Source organism: Durio zibethinus, chromosome 11, assembly GCF_047325235.1.
Source record: "Durio zibethinus cultivar Kanyao isolate XHJ-2024 chromosome 11, ASM4732523v1, whole genome shotgun sequence".
In the NCBI taxonomy this organism is placed as follows: Eukaryota; Viridiplantae; Streptophyta; class Magnoliopsida; order Malvales; family Malvaceae; genus Durio; species Durio zibethinus.
In genome coordinates, this window is record NC_143172.1 from 14,856,084 (window position 1) to 14,867,453 (window position 11,370).

The 11,370-nt window shown below is 30.0% G+C and overlaps 1 long non-coding RNA gene across 1 annotated transcript; it reads right to left on the reverse strand.

Moving 5' to 3' along the window:
- Positions 1–5,779: 5,779 nt before the first annotated feature.
- Positions 5,780–8,117, reverse strand: LOC149516141 (uncharacterized). The gene is made up of 4 exons (XR_016346385.1): positions 7,771–8,117; positions 7,371–7,674; positions 6,488–6,557; positions 5,780–6,366 (listed from the first exon to the last, which is right to left on the reverse strand). It is a non-coding gene; the product is annotated as an uncharacterized LOC149516141 (long non-coding RNA).
- Positions 8,118–11,370: the final 3,253 nt, after the last annotated feature.

An 11,370-nucleotide genomic window follows, 5' to 3' on the forward strand; every position in this document is an offset into this window, starting at 1 on the left:
GATCCATTGAGAACGAAGATATCAGGTCATCTTCTGCTATTGGTGCTTGTGCCAGAGACAGCTGATCTGCAATATTTTTCATTGCTTGCATATATTCGACCACTGATTTGTCTCCTTGTGTATACAAGGACAGTTTTTTCTTGAGTGACGTGATTCTCAATTTGGTCTTGCTAGCAAATAGATTGGTCGGCTTTGTCATTGCTTCATATGAAGTCTTGGAAGTTGCTATCATTGGTGTCACTGATTCGGTGATTGATATCAGTTTATCCTGTCTGATCCATTTTGAGTATTCTGGATTGGAAACAATAGTGTCTTTGATGGTGGTGGTTGATGCAAGGCAAGGATGAGTACCATTAACGCAGCCTATCAAGTCTAGACCAATTAAAAATGTATCAAACTGAAGATACCAGAAGGGAAAGTTGCTACTGTTTGGTTCAAGTGGGAGTTGAGTGGCTGAGTTAATATGAATGACTTCAAGTAGGGCTAGTGTAGCACTATTTGCTGCAGTAGTAGTTGATGCCATTTGATTGGAAGTGTTGTTAGGCTCACCAGGCTCTGATACCATATAAAGACAAAAGGCTTTTAGAAGAATTCAGCTTGTATCTATTCGGTATGTGTAGTACATATATATATATATATATATATAAAGTTTAGATGATAAGTTACATACATATATATATACACAGAGGAAGGTTTAGATGATAAGTTACTTGATGTAATCTTATCTCTTGTACAACATAGTCAATGCTAATCTATAGCCTTTACCATCTCTTTAGATAAGAATTACATCCTGATAATTCAAGTGTGACTAGGTCGGTCAGTTGGTTTAGCTGAGATGCTATCAAGTGTAACTAGGTTAGTCATTTGGTTTAGCTGAGATGCTACTGGTGTTGGTGTGTGCTGATTTGGTCTGTCTTAATAGCTTGTAACTTTTTGCATGCATCATATGATGTTAGAAGATGCACTTATTATTATGGCAACCATTGGTGCGGCTGGCTACCTTCACATGATTCATCAGATGAAGGAACTGGTCATGGTTGATGGGAAAAGGACCTACACTCTTGTCATGGAAAGACCAAACCCTGCCAAACTTGCTAACTTTCCTGAAGTAACCTCTGAGACATGCTCATAGATTCCCTTTATGTTAGAAAGTCAAAGACTTTGGGTTGATAACAAAAATATTGCATTTTTACATTGTGATGTTTTCATCCTTGTCTCCTGTGTGCAAACTGCACTTTTAGATAGCAAAGAGTTCTTAGCACCAGTATTACTGCATTTGAAGCCATGCTAGCTTTCAACAGGCGCATAACCATAAACTTTTCTTAATATATGTTTTATTCATCTAGTTGTTAAATTAATTTTCTTTAAGCTATCTTGACTGTTATGTTTCTCTGCCGGTCCCCTCCTTCTCTAATTTTTCTGCATTGTATCTTCTTGTTTATTTATCTATATATTTCATTTTTTTGATTGCTCAGTTCAAGAAACTATACTTTATGGTGTAATGGGAATGGCCATATGAATGCTTCTCCCGCAACTTTCAGTTTAATGCAATACCTCTTTCTGAATAAACATATTAAAATTGAACAGCTTTATATGCTTTGTGAAACCAAACAGCTTTAAATTATTTTGTCCTAGAGTTAGTCTATTTTTCTGAACTTAAATAAAAATAAAATAGATAATAAGAATAGATAAATAAAGATATAACAAAAATTTTTGCTATTTTTGGAGCGTGCCCGCTGAGTCTCTTACTTACATGGATTGTTCTAAATTGTTAATTTGTCCTCTGTATGTTTAATATTTGTCAATTTTGTGAAATTTTTCATGGTCAGATGATACGTGCAGCAATGCTGCTCTGCTGAACTTGCTATATAATTGTCCGTTTGTCTTCTTTCAACTGAAAAAAGGGAGAAAAATCAAGAAATACTCTGGAAAGGTTGTCTATGGATTTAGATGCTTGTTGGCTTTATTTGCCATATATGCATATTTGAGATCTTCTGAACATTAACTCCACTATTATAGATGGTTGCTCCCTCAGTTGGAAATTATATTTACTATTTCACATCCCTTGCTATGGACTTCTACTGAATGGTTTTCTTATGTGTATTCTACAAATGCATACTGATATGTAAAAATAGAGTAAATTTGAGGAGACATGATATGGTTTGAAATTTTGTAGGAGAAACTCTCTAGTCATATATACAAGTACCTGTAGTTAAATCTCTAGAATTTCTATGCTTCCATTTTGGATATCTAACAGCATGTTTAGATTGAGGCAAGGGGAGAGAAAGGAAAGGAATGGAAAGGAAACAAAAGCAAATAGGGGAGAGAAAGGAAAGGAATGGAAAGTAAACAAAAGGAAATAAGGAATCTTTTTCTTTGTTTGTATTTGATATAAATAAAAATAAAAAAAAAAAGAAATGTATGTTTAGCTCCCCTTAATTTCCCGCAACTTTTTTTATTTTTTAATTACCCCAAATTGGGGGAAAGGAAGGAAAAGGAAAAAAAATAAAAATTTTAAAATACAAAATGATTATTATATCTTTATTAATTTTTTAAAATTAAAAGTGTATGATTTTAAATTTTAAAATTAGATTGAGAATACAAAATATCATTTATCAATAAATTATTGTTTCTAATTTTTTATTTTTATTTTTATGAATTCCATAAATTTCATTGATGATTATTTTTATAAAGAAATAAAAGAAAATTAAAAACATGGAATACATTAACATAAACATGAAAATGTTATAATAATAACAAAGATTATCAAAGATTATAATGGGAAAAAACTAATATAATAAATCATTTTTTTTTCTTTTTCATTATTTAATCAAACAATGAGTGTTAGGATTCTTTTACCTCTTTTTTTTTATATTAATTTTAACTATCCAAAAAAAAAGTACATGTATAAATTTTTTTACTTTAAGCACGGTTTTCCTTTCTTAAAGTTGGATATGTCGAAGATTTTGAACTGCAAGGTACATTTCCCTAACTTTTGATTCCGTTATTGGTGGAATTTGAATTGCTACTCTTTTTGTTAAAAGAATAAATAAATAAAAGCTACTGTGTTTGTGCTTTATAAAAAAGAATGTCAAAAAGTACATTGATGGATTATATATATTTCCTTATGATCAACTCCAAAAGCCAAAAACAATATAATCCCTATTTTAAATTGGCAGCTTCAGATCGAGAAAACCATCGGAAATTTTTTGTTTAGCCTTCATATTCCATGCATATGAATGTTAGTTTTATGGCATGCATTATCTCTTCATTGTATAGAGCTGTTTCCTGCCAAATTTGTAATAGTTTTGAGTTTTTTTTTTTTCTCTCTTCATACTGAATGTTATAATGAAACTAGATTTGCATAATACTTCTCTTGTTTGTTTCCTTTTTGCTTATAAAATTATAGGCGCACCAGTATTACCCGTAGAGCTATGTTATATAGTTTTTTTTTTTTTTTTTGCAATTGTTTTAACGAAATGGATCTATTTTGACTAGTTATTGAGCAATGCCTTTCTACTTTGTATCTATTTTGTTGTTTCTCCTTAATTAAAAGAAAAAAAATGGAGGTCTTCCAATTGGGAGAGTGTACTTACAAAATGTAAAAAGACTCTTTTCTACTGCAGTTTTTGTTTGATAACAGCATTACAGGCATAAAGGGATAATTTATTTTATTGTAATGTCATGCAGAGAATGGAGATTAGAATAATGAAGTCAGTCTTGCATTAGCTAATGCAACAGAGAAGGCTCTGCAATTGCGTGACAGAGACCCTGATTCTCTTGTCAAAGGAGTAGCTAAATCTGGAGCAGAATTTTTTTTTACTCGGTCTTATCATGTTCTTGAAATGCATGCCAACAGTTCCTCACCTGAGCCATATTTAATTGGAAGAACTGGAGAGGCATCAGGCTACACAGATGAGAAAAGTGAGCATGTAACGTAGTTAAGGAAAAATAATGGATTGAGGAGCCAAATTGACATTCAACGTACTGATATCTTTGGACCAAGCTTGGCCAGGCGGAAATCATGAAGCCATTAGACTTGTCTTGGTGGGTTGACTTTTAAGGAGTGGCATGAAATCTACCATGTCCTGACTTCATCTTATTCGATCAGAATTCCAAGCTCTTCCCTGGAGTTCTTGCACTGATATAAGCACCTTTGGTCTGAAATAGAATAATTTTCCTCCAAGGACATGTCCAGTTGATTGATGTTTTGATTCATAAATCTATTGGTGCATGTACTTGTCAAGTTTATTTTATGGTACAGCAATGCAAGGACCGGTTGGTGTTCAGCAACAACTGCATTGTTCTTATTGTAACATAAAATATGTCAACCAAAATGTTTGATACCAGAATTGAAAATTTGCCAATCTATCTGTCTTCTTTGCTATAACTTTGAAGTCATACAGATCTGGTGAGTGCAAGGCAATGAAGTGCTAGTGTTGCTTTGGGAACATAGTGTATTTCTCTTTACCACCTTCAAGAGTTGACTGAGGTATTTCTCTACTTCCTCCTTTTCACTTTCTATTCTTCCGACTGCATGAATTCTAGTCATCTCCTGTGAGAGAGTTGGGGTTGAATGCATTTGATATTTATCTGAATTCTAAACTATTCCAAACTATTTGAGACCAAATCTTTATTCGGATTAATTAGAAAAAGTCTGAATTAAAAAAAAAAAAAAAACTTGAAGTAGCAGTTGATTCGAATCAGATCAAACTGAAAAAAAAAAAAAATCTGAATCTCAATTAATAAGGACTAATTCAGAACGTCTTTAACTCTAAATTCTAAATTGTTTGAAGCGGAGGTGTACCCAACTTAGAATAAAAACAAAAAAATACAAAGCGAAACGAGAACCTCCCCGAACCCACCAATTGCCACCTCAATCCACATCTTCTGTAATGCAAGAGGATGGCTTTAGAGGTTACCAACAACAGAGACCCAAGGATTTTTGAAAAAATTTTTTTATACTCCACAAGTGATTGATTATAGAATTGTCATGTATTCATTTCATTACAGACTAATAATCCTTACATTTTAGTCTTAATTTATACTATCTGATTTTCGTTAATGAGAATTTATACTTGGTTTTATATATATAAAGATTATTTTTTTTTTTTTCAAAATTTTACTAGCTAAAAATAGAAAATAAATAATAACAAAATTAACTACCAAACATCGATATAAAACTCATTTCTTTTTGAATTTAAACCCTAAACCCCTAAAGTAGAAGAAGAAATGAAAAAAGCTCTGCTTAGAAACATGTCTTTTTGGCCTTCCATATTTCTTCTTCGTTCTGTTAAATCTAATACCTTCAATTCACTTCCAACTAGAGGTGAACCAGAAATTTTATTTGGTAGTGATTTAGTTCAAATATATTAAATTATAAAAAAAAAAAAAAATTTAATAATTAAAATAAAAACTAAAACTTTTATATCGAGTTATAATTGTTAAAAATCTCACAATTGCTCTTAATATGGTTTTATATTTTAAAAACGCTATACAATAATTTTTTTATCAATATTTTTGAACGCATCTTTTTCAATATAAGTAATTAAACTATCATTTAAGCATTGATCTTCCATTCTATTAAGCAAACCTATCTTCAAAATATTTATTGCTAAAAATACTCTCTTTATTGTTATAGTGACAATCCATATAATCAATATTAATCTCAACAGCAAATAAACCAAATCAATGGAAGCTCTTTGAGCTTTATCTAGAACACATATAATTTCATAATTTTTATTTGTTTGTCTCAATGCTTTCTTCAAAATGTTTATCTCTGAAAATATTCTTATAATGACAATCAATTGATATAATTAATGATATTCTCAATAACAAATAAACTAAATCAATAAAGTCTCTTTGGGTTTTATTTAAAACACATATATAATTTCAGAATTTCTTTTGAATGGAGCCATTTAGCTCCGCCCTTTTACCAACCACCCCTCACTCTTATCAAACAAAATTATAAATGCAAATGCAAAATAATGAGGAGCAAAGATACTGACAAACCTAAACCTTTGTTAGGGCAAAATACGCAACAAATACTACTTGCTGCGTGTAAAGTAAGAATTTCACTCAAAACTTGTACACCTTGTTATGCTATTTTGTTAATGTAAACCATCAAACCAATTCAATTGTAGGATTAATTAGTAACTTATAAGAATTTATTTATTCCCAAATTCATATAGGAGTAAGATACATATAATGAGTATCATTAGAAAGACCTTGTCTATATACCATTGTAGATTATTGAAAATATTGTCTGTGTTTGCTTTGATTCTTCACAGGCTCACTGGAGCTCTCTGCTTCCTATAGTAATTCAGAACATGATGCATATTGGCAGAGTGGCAAGGGACAGATATCCTACAATGATACAAGAACAATGGCAGAATACATAAAATTGCTGAAGGAAAACACAAATGGAGCCTCAAAAAAATGGAGAAAATAGAAAAGGACAAGCTTAATATCTTGATACTAGTCTTACCTATATAGAGGACCAAATTGGGGCCAAAAATAACAGGCACAAATGCGAGTATCTCGAGAGAGGCAAGAACCTGAAAATTACAGATAATATGATAATAAGTAAAAATGAAGTTTAATTTACAGCAGAAAAGCCAATGGTCATGTAGTCCATTGATAGAATACTGGAGGATTAATTCCAGAGATTAAGGTTTGATCCCTAGTAATTTTAAGCATAAAAAGAAATTTAGAATAAAGAAGGTGTTGGGCATGCTACAATGGCGTACCACACAGAAAGTTTTGAGGTGATCCTCTATAACAAAGATTGGTATTAGCTGCAACTCTTGGCATATGGTTGAATTGATTTTGGGGAAACATCCTTCCATCCGTTCTTCCAAATTTTTTCTCCTTGTTGCATAAACATTCCAGATTTTCTCATCCACAAAACATTTTACTTTTTCTTGCATCGAATCAATGCAATTATTGATAATTTCTTGTACCGGATCAAGAAAATCAGTTACAAGTTCTGAGACTTTGAAACCGATTAATGGAATATTTGAGAGTTTTCTGGTGATATATAGTCATTAGAGAATAGTATATAGAATGTGTTAAATGGTTACAACATTCAACACTTCTGACAAATTTCCAGGCTACGTAGTATGATGATTGATGCCAAAAAAGTATAAATCCTAAGTGACATTTTAATTTTCAAATTATAAACAATGAAAGCTAAAACTGAACTTTAAAATTAAACAAATAGCTTGGGAATGTTTTAATATTAGTTCAGGGCCATCCATGACATTTAAAATTTGCAAAGAAGTTAAAACATTTCATTATAATTCAAAGGCACTAATAAAAGAAAAAAAAAAGTAGATTGATGAAATTTATTAAGAAAAAAAAGTACTTACTGTTCAAAACATTTCAAGTGAGTATCAATGGCAGTTCTGAAGCCATGCAAGGGAGTATTAATGTCATTTTGGAGGGCTTGGGAGAGACTATTGATGCGAGTGTAGACAAGTTTGTCGAGTTCAAAGAAAACGAGGATGACCAGCAGAAGCAGATTAAATAAATAAACAAGCATCAAAGCCATGACACATAGCAGCGATGTAGAAATCCGGTCCGTCGTTAGTATGGAGAAAACCAAGATTTCAGTAGCCATCACCATTGTTAAGGTAAACAATAGCACGCTTCTCCATTGCGATGTATCTGCGACTGCAAACAAACAAAAATAACAAATAAAAAACACGAGTTGGGAATTGAGAATTGGGAATCCTTCTGATAAAGTGCAAAATTAATAAATTAATTAACCTTAATCACTAATTGTTTCACTGGAACTCCTGTAATCAGACATTGAATTTTCTCCCTCCCTCAAATATTTGTCAGATGAAGGGTGTGAGAAATTATTTAGAAGTATCCCAACAGCTATTCATAATGAAATAAAAAAAAAAATGATGTTAAAACCTACGGCTTTATAGGCCTAAAATCAACCCAACTTATTTGCCAAGGGAACCGAAACAGTGAAACACTAATCAAAGAAGAAAAGAATGCCTTCCACATTTAAAAAATAGAATATGCTATTTAAATTGTTCCATTTTAAATCAGACGAGAAAAGTATAGAACAATTATATATGAATTTAAACTTTAAGAGACATTTAACAAGTTTGAGATTTAGAATCTAACACTTACGATTGTTATAACGGTTTTGAGATTGCTAGAAGAATTTAAAAACAAATAGAATCATCACCAATCTTTTTTTGATTAAGTATAATTAGTTACCTATTAAAACTTTATTTTTTTAATAAAATCTTAAATTAATTAAAATTTATTAAAAAAATAACTTTTTTATCTGTAAAAACAGTCTGGATTTGAAAATTAATTACGTGTGAGGAATTATTAGTACCTTACAATACCCATTAAAAAAACAGTATCAATTAATTATACATTATTCTTTAATTTTGACAAAAAGATCTTAATTTTGGTATTTAAAAATAATTCTCTTAACTATTTTTATTTTCACTTTTGTTACTTCAACCATGTTTCTTTTTTTAAAAAAATTTATGATATTTTAGAAGATTAATGTAGTTTGTTAAAGAAAAATAAATTAATAACCTTGTTATCAAAAAAATTGTTACAATGTTTCAATATGTTGATAACATTGAAAGAGTTTTTCTCACTTAAACATTTCTTAGTAATCATTATTAGGATTTCCATGAAATTTTGTATTCAAAGGCTCGTATTTATTTTTTATAAAATCAATATCATGCATACAATGAAAATAACAATATATTGATATACACATTTTATTTTATTTTTTTTAATTTATTAGTGGTTTATTATTATTATTATTATTATTTTTTTTGAAGAAAAGAAGAATTTTTATCAATGTCTTAAAAATTTTTAAGTATGAATTTTTGTTGGTAATATTTTCGTTAGGTGTTATTTATTATATTATTTTACAAGGTTTTATTTTAAAATTTTTAACAAAATTATCAAGAATTGAAACTTTATTATTCATTGTTTATCTTCACTTATATTTTGTTTTTACTATTATTATTATTATTATTATTAAAAATAAATAAATATTTATGTTAATGAATTTAAAATTTTAAACTTGCATAAGCAATAATAATAGAAAAAACTCAAAATAATAAAAATAATATTTAAAAAAATATATCTGAAAATTAAAAAGAAAAAACCCTAACTGGATTGGTTAATGGTCTGGGATAGTTAGCAGGTGATTTTGCAATCTGAATGGTTTTTATGTGATTCAAGCCATTCAAGTTTGGTTCAATACTGATTCGGTCAGACTGGTCAATGCTAGTAAACTCTAACGTTATCAGGTCATGCAGATCTTTAGGTCGGGTCTTAGGTTCGCACAAATCTTCTCACTCCTAAAACGATGTCATTTCGATTCTAGTCCTTTTTTTAAAAAACTATAAAACCCAACCTTTTTTTTTTCAAACTATTTCAACTTCCTTTTCAAAAAAAAAAAATTTCAAGCACAACTAAAAAACATTTGAGTTGTCTCACCAGCGAGTGTGAAAACCAAGGGAAATGACTAGTAGCCATTGTGGTCCACTATTGTAACCGATCATTGGCTGCCATGTTAGTCCCCAGAAAACTTCCAAAGCCACTTACAAACTCTTTTCAACCTTTTGATTCTCGTTCCAACCTTCTTTTTCCTTGAAATCACTAATAAGCTCCTAAATTAGCCTATAAACTTTCAACCAAAAACCTTTTTTTATTATTTTTTGATTTTTTTTATGGTTCATTTCTTTTTTTGGCACTAGTTTCTCACTTCAGGGGATGTGGATTTTGGGTTTTTTTTTTTTTTTTTTGGTTTTGTTTAGCAAGTTAGAAGAAAGTTTTTTTTTTATAAAGTTTTTTTTTTATTTCTCTTTGGGCTTATTTTGGCAGAGATGGTTCTCTCTTCCTTTTCTTTTTTTTCTTTCTAGTGTGTTAGAGCTCTAAATTTTTAAAGCTGGGAAAGGGTGTCAGATCCCATGGTTTTTAAGATTTTGAGGGGTTTTCAAAGGGATTGTCTGTGACTTCCCCACTGCCAAGGTAGCTACCGTGTCTAAAGGTTTTATTTTTTTCCCTTTTTGGCCTTTAGCCAACTTTCTTGAAAGTTTGGTGTTGTCTGCCATGGCCAGAAAGGGAAGGGTGAGTGGGTAGAGAGTAGGGTGGTTGTCAAAGATATGACTCATGGGTGCCAGAGAGACTTGGTGCTATGCATGGCACCACAATCACGGGTTCTTTTCTCTTTTTTTAAATCAATTTTAATTTTAATTTTAATTTTAATTTATTTTTTATTTTAATAAATTAAACAAACAAAAGTAAACTAAAAGCTAAATAAGTACGTAAACTAAAAAATATGGGCCTTTACATGGGTTTTTATTTGGGCTTCAATTTTGGGCCCACTATCCATTCAATTGAAATCAAGCCTTATTTTCGATAATTCGAATAAAATCGAGTGTTTATAGTAGTCTTTCTTTGCACATTATTGAGAAACAAGAATAGGACAAAGACAAAGATAACGATTTTATCTAAAGTGAAAAGAAAAAAATTTTATTTTGCTTTGTTTTTTGCTCTTTATTTTTTTTTTTTTGGTACTCCTATCATTAGATGCTTAACAACTTTAAAAATGAAATATTGAAAGGCTCTTCTTATCAAAGGCTTGACAACTTTAAAAAAAAAAATAATGAAAGGTTCCTTTCATAAGAGTTTGACAGCAATTGGGCATTTTGATTCATGTGAAAATTTTGTTTTAGGAGTAGTTTTGAGTTTAATTTAAAGAAAATAATGAGTCAAATTTATTTAAAAGACTGAAGTTTGTAATAAAGGAATTTTATGGAAAATTTCTAATTGAAAAGCTCTTTTCATTAAAACCTTGACAACTTAGGAAAAAAATCTGTTTAAAAAGCTCATCTCATTGAGGCTTGACAATTTTAAAAAATCTTTTCTGAAAAAAATTTAGAGATTATGCTCAGAGATCTTAGAAACCATATCTAACAAGTTTCTTTAAATCAAAGGTCCACGTCTTTTGGAAAAAAATTCAATTGAAGGCTTAGACACTTTTAACTTTGAAATTTAGTCTAGACTTTACATTTATTATTTATAAAGCAGTACTATGCATTTTTTATTATGGTAATAAGGTTTTGAAGATCATCTTTTTTTTTATTTTTTTTTCCTTTTCAACTTTCCAACATTCAACTTTGGAATTGGCCTATCAAAATCTTAACAACTGAACAATAAAAAATTCATTCTTTCAAACCTATAAAGAATCAATTCTTTCTTCAATTATCTTTTATTCTCATTTTGTTCATTCTTTCATGTTTCCCTTGAATTCTTTTTCAATGCAATGCAAGTATTGTCAAGTCAAACCTTTCTTGATTTCAATTTTAAATG